This window comes from Diadema antillarum, unplaced genomic scaffold (genome assembly GCF_040938485.1).
Source record: "Diadema antillarum isolate AM-2024a unplaced genomic scaffold, OU_Dant_1.0 seq00001469_RagTag, whole genome shotgun sequence".
Taxonomy (NCBI): domain Eukaryota; kingdom Metazoa; phylum Echinodermata; class Echinoidea; order Diadematoida; family Diadematidae; genus Diadema; species Diadema antillarum.
Genome location: NW_027272208.1, coordinates 45187 through 57049, shown reverse-complemented (window position 1 = coordinate 57049; position 11863 = coordinate 45187).

Sequence of the window (11863 nt, the reverse complement as noted above, 5' to 3'; positions counted from 1 at the left end):
ACCCAAACTTTCATCCCATAAACACTAGACTTTGATTCTATACAACAGGCCTCAATCAAAATCTCGGCTATCCTGGGTTTTAGGGGTATAAATTATTTTGGGCTTCTAACTTCAGCACAGGCATAGATACGGACTATGGAAAGCCAAAATGGTTTCACCCTAACCCTAACCCTATACCGGGTAACCCTAAACCTAACCCTAACCCTATTTGGCTTTCCATAGTCCGTATCTATGCCTGTGCAGAAGTTAGAAGCCCAAAATAATTTAGACCCCTAAAACCCAGGATAGCCAAAATCTCTTCTCATGTTTGTTATTCTCGGCTAGCCAACAGCAGGAAAATTCACACTTGCCGGCCGACACATTCAAAACTGGCTCTTTCCCCACCTTTTAAATTCCTTCTGGAGGTGGATGAGATATCTTACTTAGGAATTCACCTATCCTGGCAGTGGTAGCTCTTCACAAGGTTAGATGTAACTATAATAATAATCACAACTTGGACGCCAAGGCTTGGCTCATACATACAAGTCATGCTCTACTGGGATTCCGCACTGTTCATGTATGTGAGATAATGACATTAACCCACAAATACAATGACTAGTCTGAGCTCCAGACCTCCTAACAAATATAATCTGGTCAGAGTACACAGTATGGTGCATTCTAGATAATGCAAATGCTGAAAAAGCAAAAGAAAAAAAATGCTATATGGCTCACTCTTGTATTCGACAATTCACACGTCCTAGTATTGGTCTACACTGATCACATCATACTTTGATATCGTGCAAGAGTGAGCACAAGCTAGATTATTTTATTTGTGGGAAAATCTCTCCCTTAGTAGTCCAACCACAATAATATTGGTCTATTGGTGCTCAGATTGGTACACCAAAGAAAAGAAACTGCACATTGGTATAGAAGCAAAAGATAATTAACAGTCTACACGGCACTAGCTAAGCTCACTACCACTGTGTTTAATAGTGTGACCTAGCCTGGTTTCCAGCCAGGCCACTAGACACGAATGTAAAACTCGTATCCTGTCTGTGATAATGTTACATAATGACAAAACCACAAGACATTTTGAGTTCTGGATAGAACAATGACAGGTTTTGTTTACCCTGGGAAAATAGGTGAAAGATTCCCCCCCCCCCCCCATGACTACTCTGACAATACCAACTATCTGAATATTTACCCTGGCAATGTTTACCTTACATATTTACACAGCACTGTTCCACCTGGAACAGTGCATGCTACTGAAGGGATAGAAATTAGACATCAGTCTGTTCCTAATCTGACAAATTTATCTAGATACCTTATCAAACTCTACTGACTGCTGTTGACCCCCCCCCCCCCCCCCCCCAATGATGTATGTATTCTTTATGGTAGAGATTCAAAACTTTAATACAGTGGGTGCGCATTCCACGTACATGAAATGATACTTTATGGCATGAGAATGCACTAAAGTGCACATACATGCATTCAAAAACTGCTATGGACTATCACGTACACAGGGTGACATGCAAACACACGAAAATCACCACAGATTTTAAAGCTTTATGATATGCACTATACCCTAGTTCCTGCACAATTCAAATCTCAAGAAAATTTTCAGATTAAATATTTCATTTCCACCCATAACAAATCTCCCATCATGTAATACTGATGGTTATTCTCTCACACTTTCTACATGTATTACCTCTGCCAAGGAGGTCATGCGTTTGCTGACATTGGTTTGCTTGTTTTTTGTCTATTTGTAAAATAACTAAAAAAGTTGAAAATAGATTTGGATGAAATTCACTGCAAAAGTTGATAATGGCAAGAGGAATACATTATCAAATTTTAGAAGTGATCTGGAACACTGTCTGGATCCAATTATCTTATATATACATATATATATATATATATATATATATAATATACATACATGTATATAAACTCCTCAAAAAAAAAGTTCTGCAATTCAAGTTTGAGAGGTAATATATCTTGTTGCTTCATCATCATACGTGAATGTGGTATCACTAGAAAGCTTGATTATTCCTCTTTACAATGATGTGCCATCTGCTGTGATTGTGTAATCATGGAATGTGCAGTACTCTTGAATATAGGGCAAAGTCTGCATTGAAATGTTGCAAAATGCATTGTTTTAACACCGAAGTGTCTTGTGAAGATGCAGTGTGTTTTGAAAAGTGCCCAGATGACAGTGCATGTCTTGCATTTATGAGTGCCAGAGCTGGAGTTTACTGAGTGGTTGTTTGTGAGATGCCACGCTTATTGAATCTCCTAAAGGCCCAAGCAATTGGACAACTCCAAGCAGGTGTACCCCAGAAGGATGTTGCGGCCCGGTTTGGGGTGAGCGCAAGCACCATATCAAGATTGCGGGTGAAATTTCAAGAGAAACTGGGGGAGTTAAAGACAAAGCGAGGAGTAGGCATCTCAAAAAGACATACCCGCAAGAAGATCGGTATACCACACTCTCTGCATTAAGGATCCAGAGGCTATCCGCAAGAAATCTCCGAGACAGGTTTGCAAGGTGATTTGACGGAAGATTGTCTGATCAGACAATTAGGATCCGGCTCCACGCAACCAACTTGCATGCTCGCAAAGCTGCAAAAAAAACGGCAATAGCACTTCCGTATTTGCGCCGTAACCATTCCTCAATAAATGGAGAGGAGACAGTGACAGAAAGGATTGTCTGTGTCTTCATTCTTTTATCACTGAAGTTTGGATGAATTCACTATTGAAAACAGCAAATTTTGCAACACTTCATTTTTGACCTTGCTACATATTAAGAGAGACTGTGCATTCCATGATTGCATTAGCATCACAAGTGACACAGCCTTGTAAAGAGGAATAATCAAGCTTTCTAATGATACCAATTCACGTAAGATGATGAATCAACTAGAGATAAATTACCCCTCAAACTTGAATTGCAGAACTTTTTTTTAGGAGTTTATATAAGTTGCACTTTTTGTGGAGCACAAATGTGTACTGAATGCGCTCTTCGGGTGGGGCAGGAAGCTGAGGTAGAAATGCTAGAAAGGGTTCTTGAAATCATTGGGAAAGAGGAAATGAGATGAACGCTCTTGGTGTTAAAAGTGGCATGCTGCTTAGCATACACTACCTGCACAGAAATTCTGTTTCCAGCAACTGAATGTCAGAGTACAAAGTTTTATCACAGAATCTGGGTCTTTACTAAATTTGTAAAGAGAAGTGTCGTTGTTCGAGAGATTGCATGCCCGAATAGGTAATTCAGGGTGACAGGATCATTCAAAAAGTATGAAAATATTATGCATAAACACTACGTTGACAAAGTGGAGTGTATGGGTGGCAATTTCAAGGAGTAATTACTTAACCAGGGGTACATTTCATAGGTCTTATGAGAGACTTTCCACTCATAAGACACACTTATGAGAGACATCATGAAATGAATTTTAACTTTTCTTTGAAAGTCTCACATAGCTACATATGAGCAACTTCAGCCATTCTGAGATTTATGTAAAGACTTTTACAAGATGACTTCATGAAATGGACCTAAGTGACAGCCTAAAGATGCCCACACTAAAATCTTTACTCCACACAGATGGAAAAATGGAGGGGATCCTGGACGTGGCGCAGTAACAGAACCTATCTATGTGTACTTTCAATATTCATAAGAGGATGGAGGTAAGGCAGCAATATTAAAAGAACACATCAGTGAAAGTTTGAGGAAAATCTGACAATCCATTCAAAAGTTGTGAATTCTTACAGTTTCAGTGCTGCCACCATTGGATGAGAATGCTGCTACAGTTTGTGATGTCACATGCATCGAAGGATATAAAGAAAATATTAGGAAAATTCAACATTTTAATGTTCTTTTTTCTCACAATTATAAAAGAGCACTTGACTTGCATCTTTCAAAATGAAGGGGGAATAATATTACCCTTAACATTCATCAGTAACAAGTCGAGGGAATGTGTACTTAAAACAAAAATGGAATTTTGTGGAATTCTCTTTACATTTTCTTTACCTATCATTCTCTGCATGTAACATCACAAACAGCAGCATGCAAAAACGTAGGACCACATACATATGCAGCCATGATTATCATACTGGCAACTTCATGACACTAGAGAGACAAAAATAGCAAATTCTGTCTCCTTCAGTTCTTGGCCATTTCTGTTTTTGTTTTGTTTGTTTGTTTGTTTGTTTGGGTTTTTTTTTTTTTTTTTTTTTGGGGGGGGGGGGGGGGTGGCCAAGTTTCATAATGGTCTTCATTATCCAGGGTGGCCTCTTCATACACTTAAGTATACAACTGCTCTACCAGAGGGCCCTGCCAAAATATAACCCTAGCATTCATTGCCAACCACCCATTGATGCTCCTGGGTCAAACGAGGGACATGGTGGGTAAGTAAAAACATCTTGTCTATTAGTCCATGGGCCAAGACCCGAAAAATGGGTTGTTGGTACCATCTGAGGTGGCACAACCTTTTTGGTGTCAGTTTGTTTGTCGGGCATAGATATGCTTATCAAGCTATGATAGCATTTCCAAATGAGTAGCTTAGTCATAATAAATGAATTTTTAACCAATTTGGTCTAGTTTTTATATCCCTATACTTCTGAATCAAAACTAAACCGCTATACAAAGAAGAGCACTGCCTTCTGTATGTCCACAGGTGTTCTGTTGTAAACGCGGTGCGCTTAGTCTTTATTCAAGGCAGCGAAGGGAATATCCAAAGGGTTATGATGTCCACAGCTGTCACGCGGTGCGCTTAGTCTTTATCTAGACCAATGTACCGTTATCATATCTAAAGTTCCTCATAAAAGGGATTATCTATACTGTTTTTATACTACCCTATCAACAAATACATCAGTTTTAAACAAAAATCACTCTGTTCATTTACAATATCATTCATTATAATGTATCGTAGTGTACCGGTACATTGTTTTTGCATTATCTTATATTGTTGGAGGGAAATAAAGCGACATTGGCGTGGTATCAGCGTTTTCAACGTAGCGTTTTCGCCGGAAAATGATAAATAATTGAAAGATACGGTAAAATTCACGAGGAATTGCTTTTGTTGTTGTTGTTGTTTTTAGATAAAAGGATATACACTGTATCATACGCTTTGGATATTCCCTTCGCCGTCTAGAATAAAGACTAAGCGTTGTGGGCATCATAACCTTTGGATATTCCCTTCGCTGCCTTGAATAAAGACTAAGCGCACCGTGTTTACAACAGAACACCTGTGAACATACCATAGAGCTGCATTTTACAGCTCTATGGAACATACAGAAGACAGTGCTCTTCTTTGTATAGCGGTTAGTTTCGATTCAGAAGTATAGGGATATAACAGCGAGACCAAATTGGTTAAAAATTCATTTATTATGACTAAGCTACTCATTTGGAAATGCTATCATAGCTTGATAAGCATATCTATGCCCGACAAACAAAATGACACCAAAAAGGTTTTGCCACCTCAGATGGTACCAATATCTGGCCTGGCCCATGGACTATATAGGACTACAGGCACTTGATGTGATTTAATTTAATTCGTATCCACCACTAAAGCATTATATACAGTGTGCCTTCCAGTGGTGGATCCAGAGGGGGGCACACCGATCGCGCCCCCTCTTTATTTGTTGTTAAAACAAAAGAAATAAAAAGTAAAAAAATGAGATAAAACCTGGAAGTAGCACCAGAAATATCGTTTGCGCCCCCCCCCCCCCTTTTACCGATTTCCTGGATCCGCCCCTGCATTCAGTACCTGACTAGTTTGTTGCTATGGGAGTTTATCTGGGGATTCAACTTCAGATCTATGTGAATGCACTGATCACACTTCACTCATGAAAGTCATGTTTGAGGAAAATATACGTAAAATACATGCAAGAACCAGTTTGACCATGCAACCAACTAGAAACTGGTCTATCTGGTATGTAGGCCCCATGCGTACTACATCATCATATACCCTGATACCATACCATACAAACTTATAGTATACATTGACAAACACATTCATCATCATCTTCAAGGGATCGTATAGTTTTGGTTGAGACTTAACTTCAGGTTTTTATGATTTTTTGGTGAGATAGTGAGAAACCTTTTATGAAATATGAAAGAGTATGTAATTCCATGAGGACTGCAACGTTTATTTGATGAAAATTGATTTTGAAATGGCTATGATATTCGAAACAGAGTGATCTTAATAGAGTGTGGGACCCACACTTTATTAAAATATTTTTGTTTTACTTTGTTTTTGGATGTTTCAGCTATTCTCAACCCGATTTTCATCAAATAAACTTTGAATTCCTCTTTAAATGGTATGCTCTGTACTATCTTGTGCTTCTTGGTATCTCACAAAAAAGTTAAAGCCTAATTTTCATCTCTACCAATACTGTACCATCCCTTTAAAGATGGCCCTTCCCTTTCGCATTCCCAAATAGCATAGAACATGATATATTCCACCAGAATGACAAGACTATTGTAAATCTATAACATTTCTGTGATATTTGAAGGTTGCTAGCTGTTAAAATTCAAATAATGCACCAAACGCTCACCGTAACGTATTGTGTGTACTAGGCACAGCTGCATACATTAATCCTCCTGTGGTTGTAATACGATACTTATACTTCGAACAACAGATATGCATGTTAAAGCTGTCAGAAAAGAAGAATTCACTAGCTTCTCTTACTTTGTTATCAATGGCGAATAACAACACACCACTTACATGAACTACATGTACAACTAAGTGCATCACACAGGTCGGTAAAACTAGACTAGTATTTAGATTTGTAATTTTTTCGTAGTACGAAAAAATTATTCAAATCTTAATGGTCAATTTAACTAAACAAATAAAGACCCTCTTGAGTTCAAAATTTACAGGAGGTTTTAAAATAGTGTTTTCTTGGTGTTCTCACCAATTTTTCAAAAATTTGCATGCAAAAGGGATTGGCTGTCTTTAATGCTACAAACTTGTCATTCTTTCTACAACACATAGGCGTCTAGATCTAATGCAAGAAGATAATTGGGCACCGGTAATTGTAGGGCCTACATCACAGCCGTGGGAAGGGGGGACCTAGTTTAATATTTCTGGTGCCACCCCTGGGTTTAATCAGATAACAAGCAAAAAAAAAAAAAAAAAAAAAAAAAAAAAAAAAGGCCTTCCCCGCACTTCATCTACCACCACTTCCAGGTTTCACTGCACTGGCTGGCGAAAAAAAAAAAAAAAAAAGCCTCTCTGGTACATCTTCCAATTGGCATAAACCAAACATTGTTTTGTTTTTTTCCCCCGGAGTGAAGAATGAGAAGGTGGGGGGGGGGGGAGCAAGTGGTTAGGGGGGGGGGGAGCAAGTGGTTAGAACCTATGACCTATGTATTACTAAATAAGTGGGGGGGGGGGGAGGACTGCAGGCTCCCCCCCCCCTTGCCCTGCTGTAGGCCTACATATAGCATCAATCTTCCTAGACAGAAAGATCCGTCTGTCCAGAGGACTCTTTTATATTTTGCCATTAACGCTATCCTCCATAGACGAAGGGGATCCGTGAAGCCAGACGCAGTCTCCGTGGAACATTACCCGACGGACAGCTACAGACCGATCTTTTGGTCAACAATCTTCCCACCTCCCTGAATCTACCCTCCTCCACTTCCACTCAGTTCGAGTAGTCTTACACTGCAGCTCTGTGTAATGACATAGATTCTGCTCTGCCTAACGTTAGATCTACATTATAGACATACCACCCAAATTAGGACTAAGTTAGAGTAAGTACCAGTATGTGAATTCAAAGGAGAAAAAAAAAAAAAGGAAGGATCGAGGGGTCTAGAATCAAGTTCCATTTTCACTTGCACCTATACACATTGTATTTTCTCGATCGAGCTCGAGTCAGTCCAGAGTCAAGAGTTGTGAGAGGTGCACGGTGACACAATTCACAATCCGTGTGCATCTCCCTGCTTTGTGGTTCAGTCAATTCAAGGCATCACTGCTATCAGGGAGGTGGGAGCGAGAGACACTCTACCCACCTCCTTGACCGAAAGTCGAAAGATTGGTCTGTATCACTGAACTCAAACATTGTCTATGTAGTGTTTGAGTTCAGTGGTCTGTATCTGTCCGTCGGGGAATGTTCCGCGGAGACTGCGTCTGGCTTCACGGATCCCCTGAGGACAGCGTTAATAGCAAAATATAAAAGAGTCCTCCGGACAGACGGATCTTTCTGTCTACCCACCTCCCTAGGGTTAGGGCCCTGCTATGCTGCTATGCTGCAGGGAGCCAGGAGGAGAGACACCGCGTACTGCACTGTGCTGTATTCATTCGTTCCTTCATCTTCGCGCTTACCAGACTTGTGAACAGCGACATTATGTTGGCTTACACCAAGGAGGTACCTCCTTGCTTACAGCGACATGCTAACATGATACTGAAAAAAATACATCCATCACTTAATTGAATACTATTGCTACATTACACTGTACAGTACAACGTATTTAATTATTCTCACCCGGTGTTGCTAATGCTGGATTCTCCCAGGGAAGTGGTTTTCAAGAGCAAGGTCGTCCTGCAGCTGCCTGCGCCTAGCCTTATACTAACACCAGTCAGCAGATATCCCGAGAATTGCGCCATCTATCGGTGGGGAACCGAAGAATGAGTATCTCCATGGTTTAGAACAAGGGATTTCTTCGTTTTTTATAGTTATTTATGAATGATACACTTTTCATCCTTTTTGTAGTGAAAACAACTCTAATTTTTGTAAATCCCCTCTCGTATGAGTCGCCTGCACTTGTTTAATACTTATAAACTTTTGGTTTAAATTTATTTTGAAGATTGTTATGACTCCCACTTTCTGGCACTAAACTTCTACTTTTCTCTTTTGGCTTGAAGTCCACAGTTATCAGCCAATGACATGCTTGAAGCATTATGCATGTTTTTCAGAAAAACTATGCAGTTCATGCTTACCCTTTACAGGACAAAGAGATTCATTTCACCTCCATTCCAGTACTCGCATACTCTTAACTAAAAAAACAATACGTTTATACCGGACCCAAATTCTGGAATGATCTTCCCGCAGATTAAATCAAAATTAATGTTCTAGTATGTTTATGATTAAACAAAAATTAAATAAATGTTACTTAATGAGTCTAACTTGCCTGATTAGAATCTTTTAACCTCTTATTTGCATTATCCTCTTTCAATGTATGGCGGATGAACCTACAGTGTAAGATTGCTTTACGTCTGGTTTCAGCGTTTATGCTCCCATTATGAAATCACTTAGTATTTACATTTTGAACTCGTTATGAACTTGATTCTAGACATGTGCTCGTATACTTGTGTATCTATATATGCTATTTTCCACTAAGTTCTTATTCTTACAGAAGCCACCAAAATAATGGACACAAGACGGTGTGATCATCGACTAAGACTCCAAAGGCGGACGCACCAAGGTAACTCGAGAGAACGATCTTGCCAAACTATCCGACTTGAACTTTAGTTAAAGGGACATTCCAGACGATTTTTATAATTTCACATCACACAGTACATAAATCGACAACTCCATGTATAGATTTGTGGAATTTATTGTGGTTCTTGAGCAGAGAAACAATACTTTGAAAAACCTTTAAACAAATTGCCCTGAACAAGGATGATGACATAGGAGGTTCACATATTTCAGAAATGTAGCAGTGTAATTCCATTACAATACCGCTTGCTTGCGAGTTCACCTGTGTATAGTCCATGCATGCCTTCTTCTTTTGTTCTGCTTCCTTGAGCCCCAATTCATGCATTCTTATGGTGGCTCTGCCATGTCATCACCCTTGTTCATTGCAATTTGTTCTAAATTTTGAAAATGTTTTTATTCTTCATCCCAATTATCACAAATTCTGAAACTTTGTCCTCGGTATAACTATTTAAGTTGTTCAAATGTAAAAATCTGAAAATCATGCGGAGGTCTCCTTTAAACTTTGCCCAAACAATATATAGCGTACAAAAATTCTGTAGTTTATGACAATTTTTCATTCAACCTTGTAATGTCTTTTATCGTGTCGTCCTCATTTTGGTGTGTATGGTCATTTTATACCCGTGCGTCCTCTGCAAACAATCAGTTAAGAGTAATAGAAAAAGCTTTGTTATGTGTACTGTGTAATGAATGAGTACATACAAAATGCGCTGGTATATCAAAGCAAGTACTGTACTATGACGACCCCACAGAAAATGTTGTGAACTGGCAATGCTCTAAATGTTTATTTTCTCATCTACCGTTTTGTTGTGATATTTTCCCAGAAAAAACATGAGAGTGCAACCGCACACAACACTGGGAAGGAAAATGAACGCAAAATTAATTTTGAACAAAATTTTGATAATAAATTTCCCGGAGGGCAAGGAATGAAGGTTGTACATTTGAACATACGAAGTTTACGAAATAAGAAGAATGAGTTAGGAAATTTTTTGAAACACTCTCTCTATGATCTAATGTCGCTCTCAGAAACGTGGTAAGAAAAAAGATGTATGTTGTAGCACGGTATCGATTGATGGTTATAAATTAAAAAAAAAAAAAAAAACAGAGAGCGATACGGATGGGGAGTTGGATGCTATATTCGTGAAGACATACCATATATATATATATATATATATATATATATATATATGTATAATATATACAAAAAGATCCGATTTAGAACAAGATGACTTGGAAATTTTATAAATTGAACTGAAGCTTATAAATGAGACTAGTAGGTGTAATCTACAGACCACCTAACAGCTCTGTGTCCTTTTTTTTATGTATTTGAAAAACCATCTTGATAATGTCACCTCTGTTTCTGATAGAATTATATTACTCGGGGACTGTAATTGTAACATGTTAACAGTCAATTCCCTGTCAACGAAACAGAATAACTTGTGCAGATTAATGGGATTGCAACAACTAGTTCAAGAACCAACTCGAGTAACTCCAAATTGCACCACCTTAATTGATCTAATTTACGTTTCAAATTCCTTTGGGAAATTACAATGTGGTGTTCAGTCAATAGGCATAAGTGACCATTCGTTGGTATGTGTGTTGTAAAGGCTATGTCGCCAAGATGAACTGCTATTTTTTTCCCGATCATTTAGAACTTTTGATGAAAACGCTTTTTTGTGTGTGATTTAGCAACTATAAATTGGAATGATGTGTTTCTGTCACAAGACGATGTAGACTCAAAGCTGAAAAAAAAAAATTGTCCTCAAAGCTATGTGATAAACACGCACCATATAGAACAGTTTGTAAGAAACTTAAAGGATCACCCTGGATAAATAGCCAGTATCTGGAAATTTCCAGAGAAAGAAATTTTGATAAACGGAAATTTAACAGAACCAAGGATCTGAAGTAGTAGGATCAATACAAGTATTTCAGAAACAAAGCTAACAATATGAATAAGAGGTTAAAGCGAGCATACTATCGTGATCATGATGGTCAGCAATGATCGGAGTGGGGGGGGGGGTGGAAATTTTTGAATGAATTATTACCTGACGAAAAGAAATTGAGTACTGTGTTAGATATTACGGTAGAAGGTGAATTAGTAACTGATCCCCACAAAATTGCAACCGAGTTTAATGCAATGTTTAGCAACGTAGGAAAACGTGCTTGTGAAAGTAATTTTGATGAGACAGACTAGCTAATATCCTCGATTACACAGTTACCTTTAAAGCAGGCATAATCTCAATTTGTTTTTGAGGATATTTCTGTTGTATATTCTTTGAAAGAAATGAGCAAGTTAGATTGTACTAAGGCTGTAGGTCTGCAGACTGTTGAAAATCAGTGATCCTTTCATAGCTACGCCCTTAAAGGGACCGCATATAATTTTGGTTGAGACCTAATTTCAGGTTTCTAACAATTTTTGGTGCGATAATGAGAAACCTCTTATGAAATAGGAAAG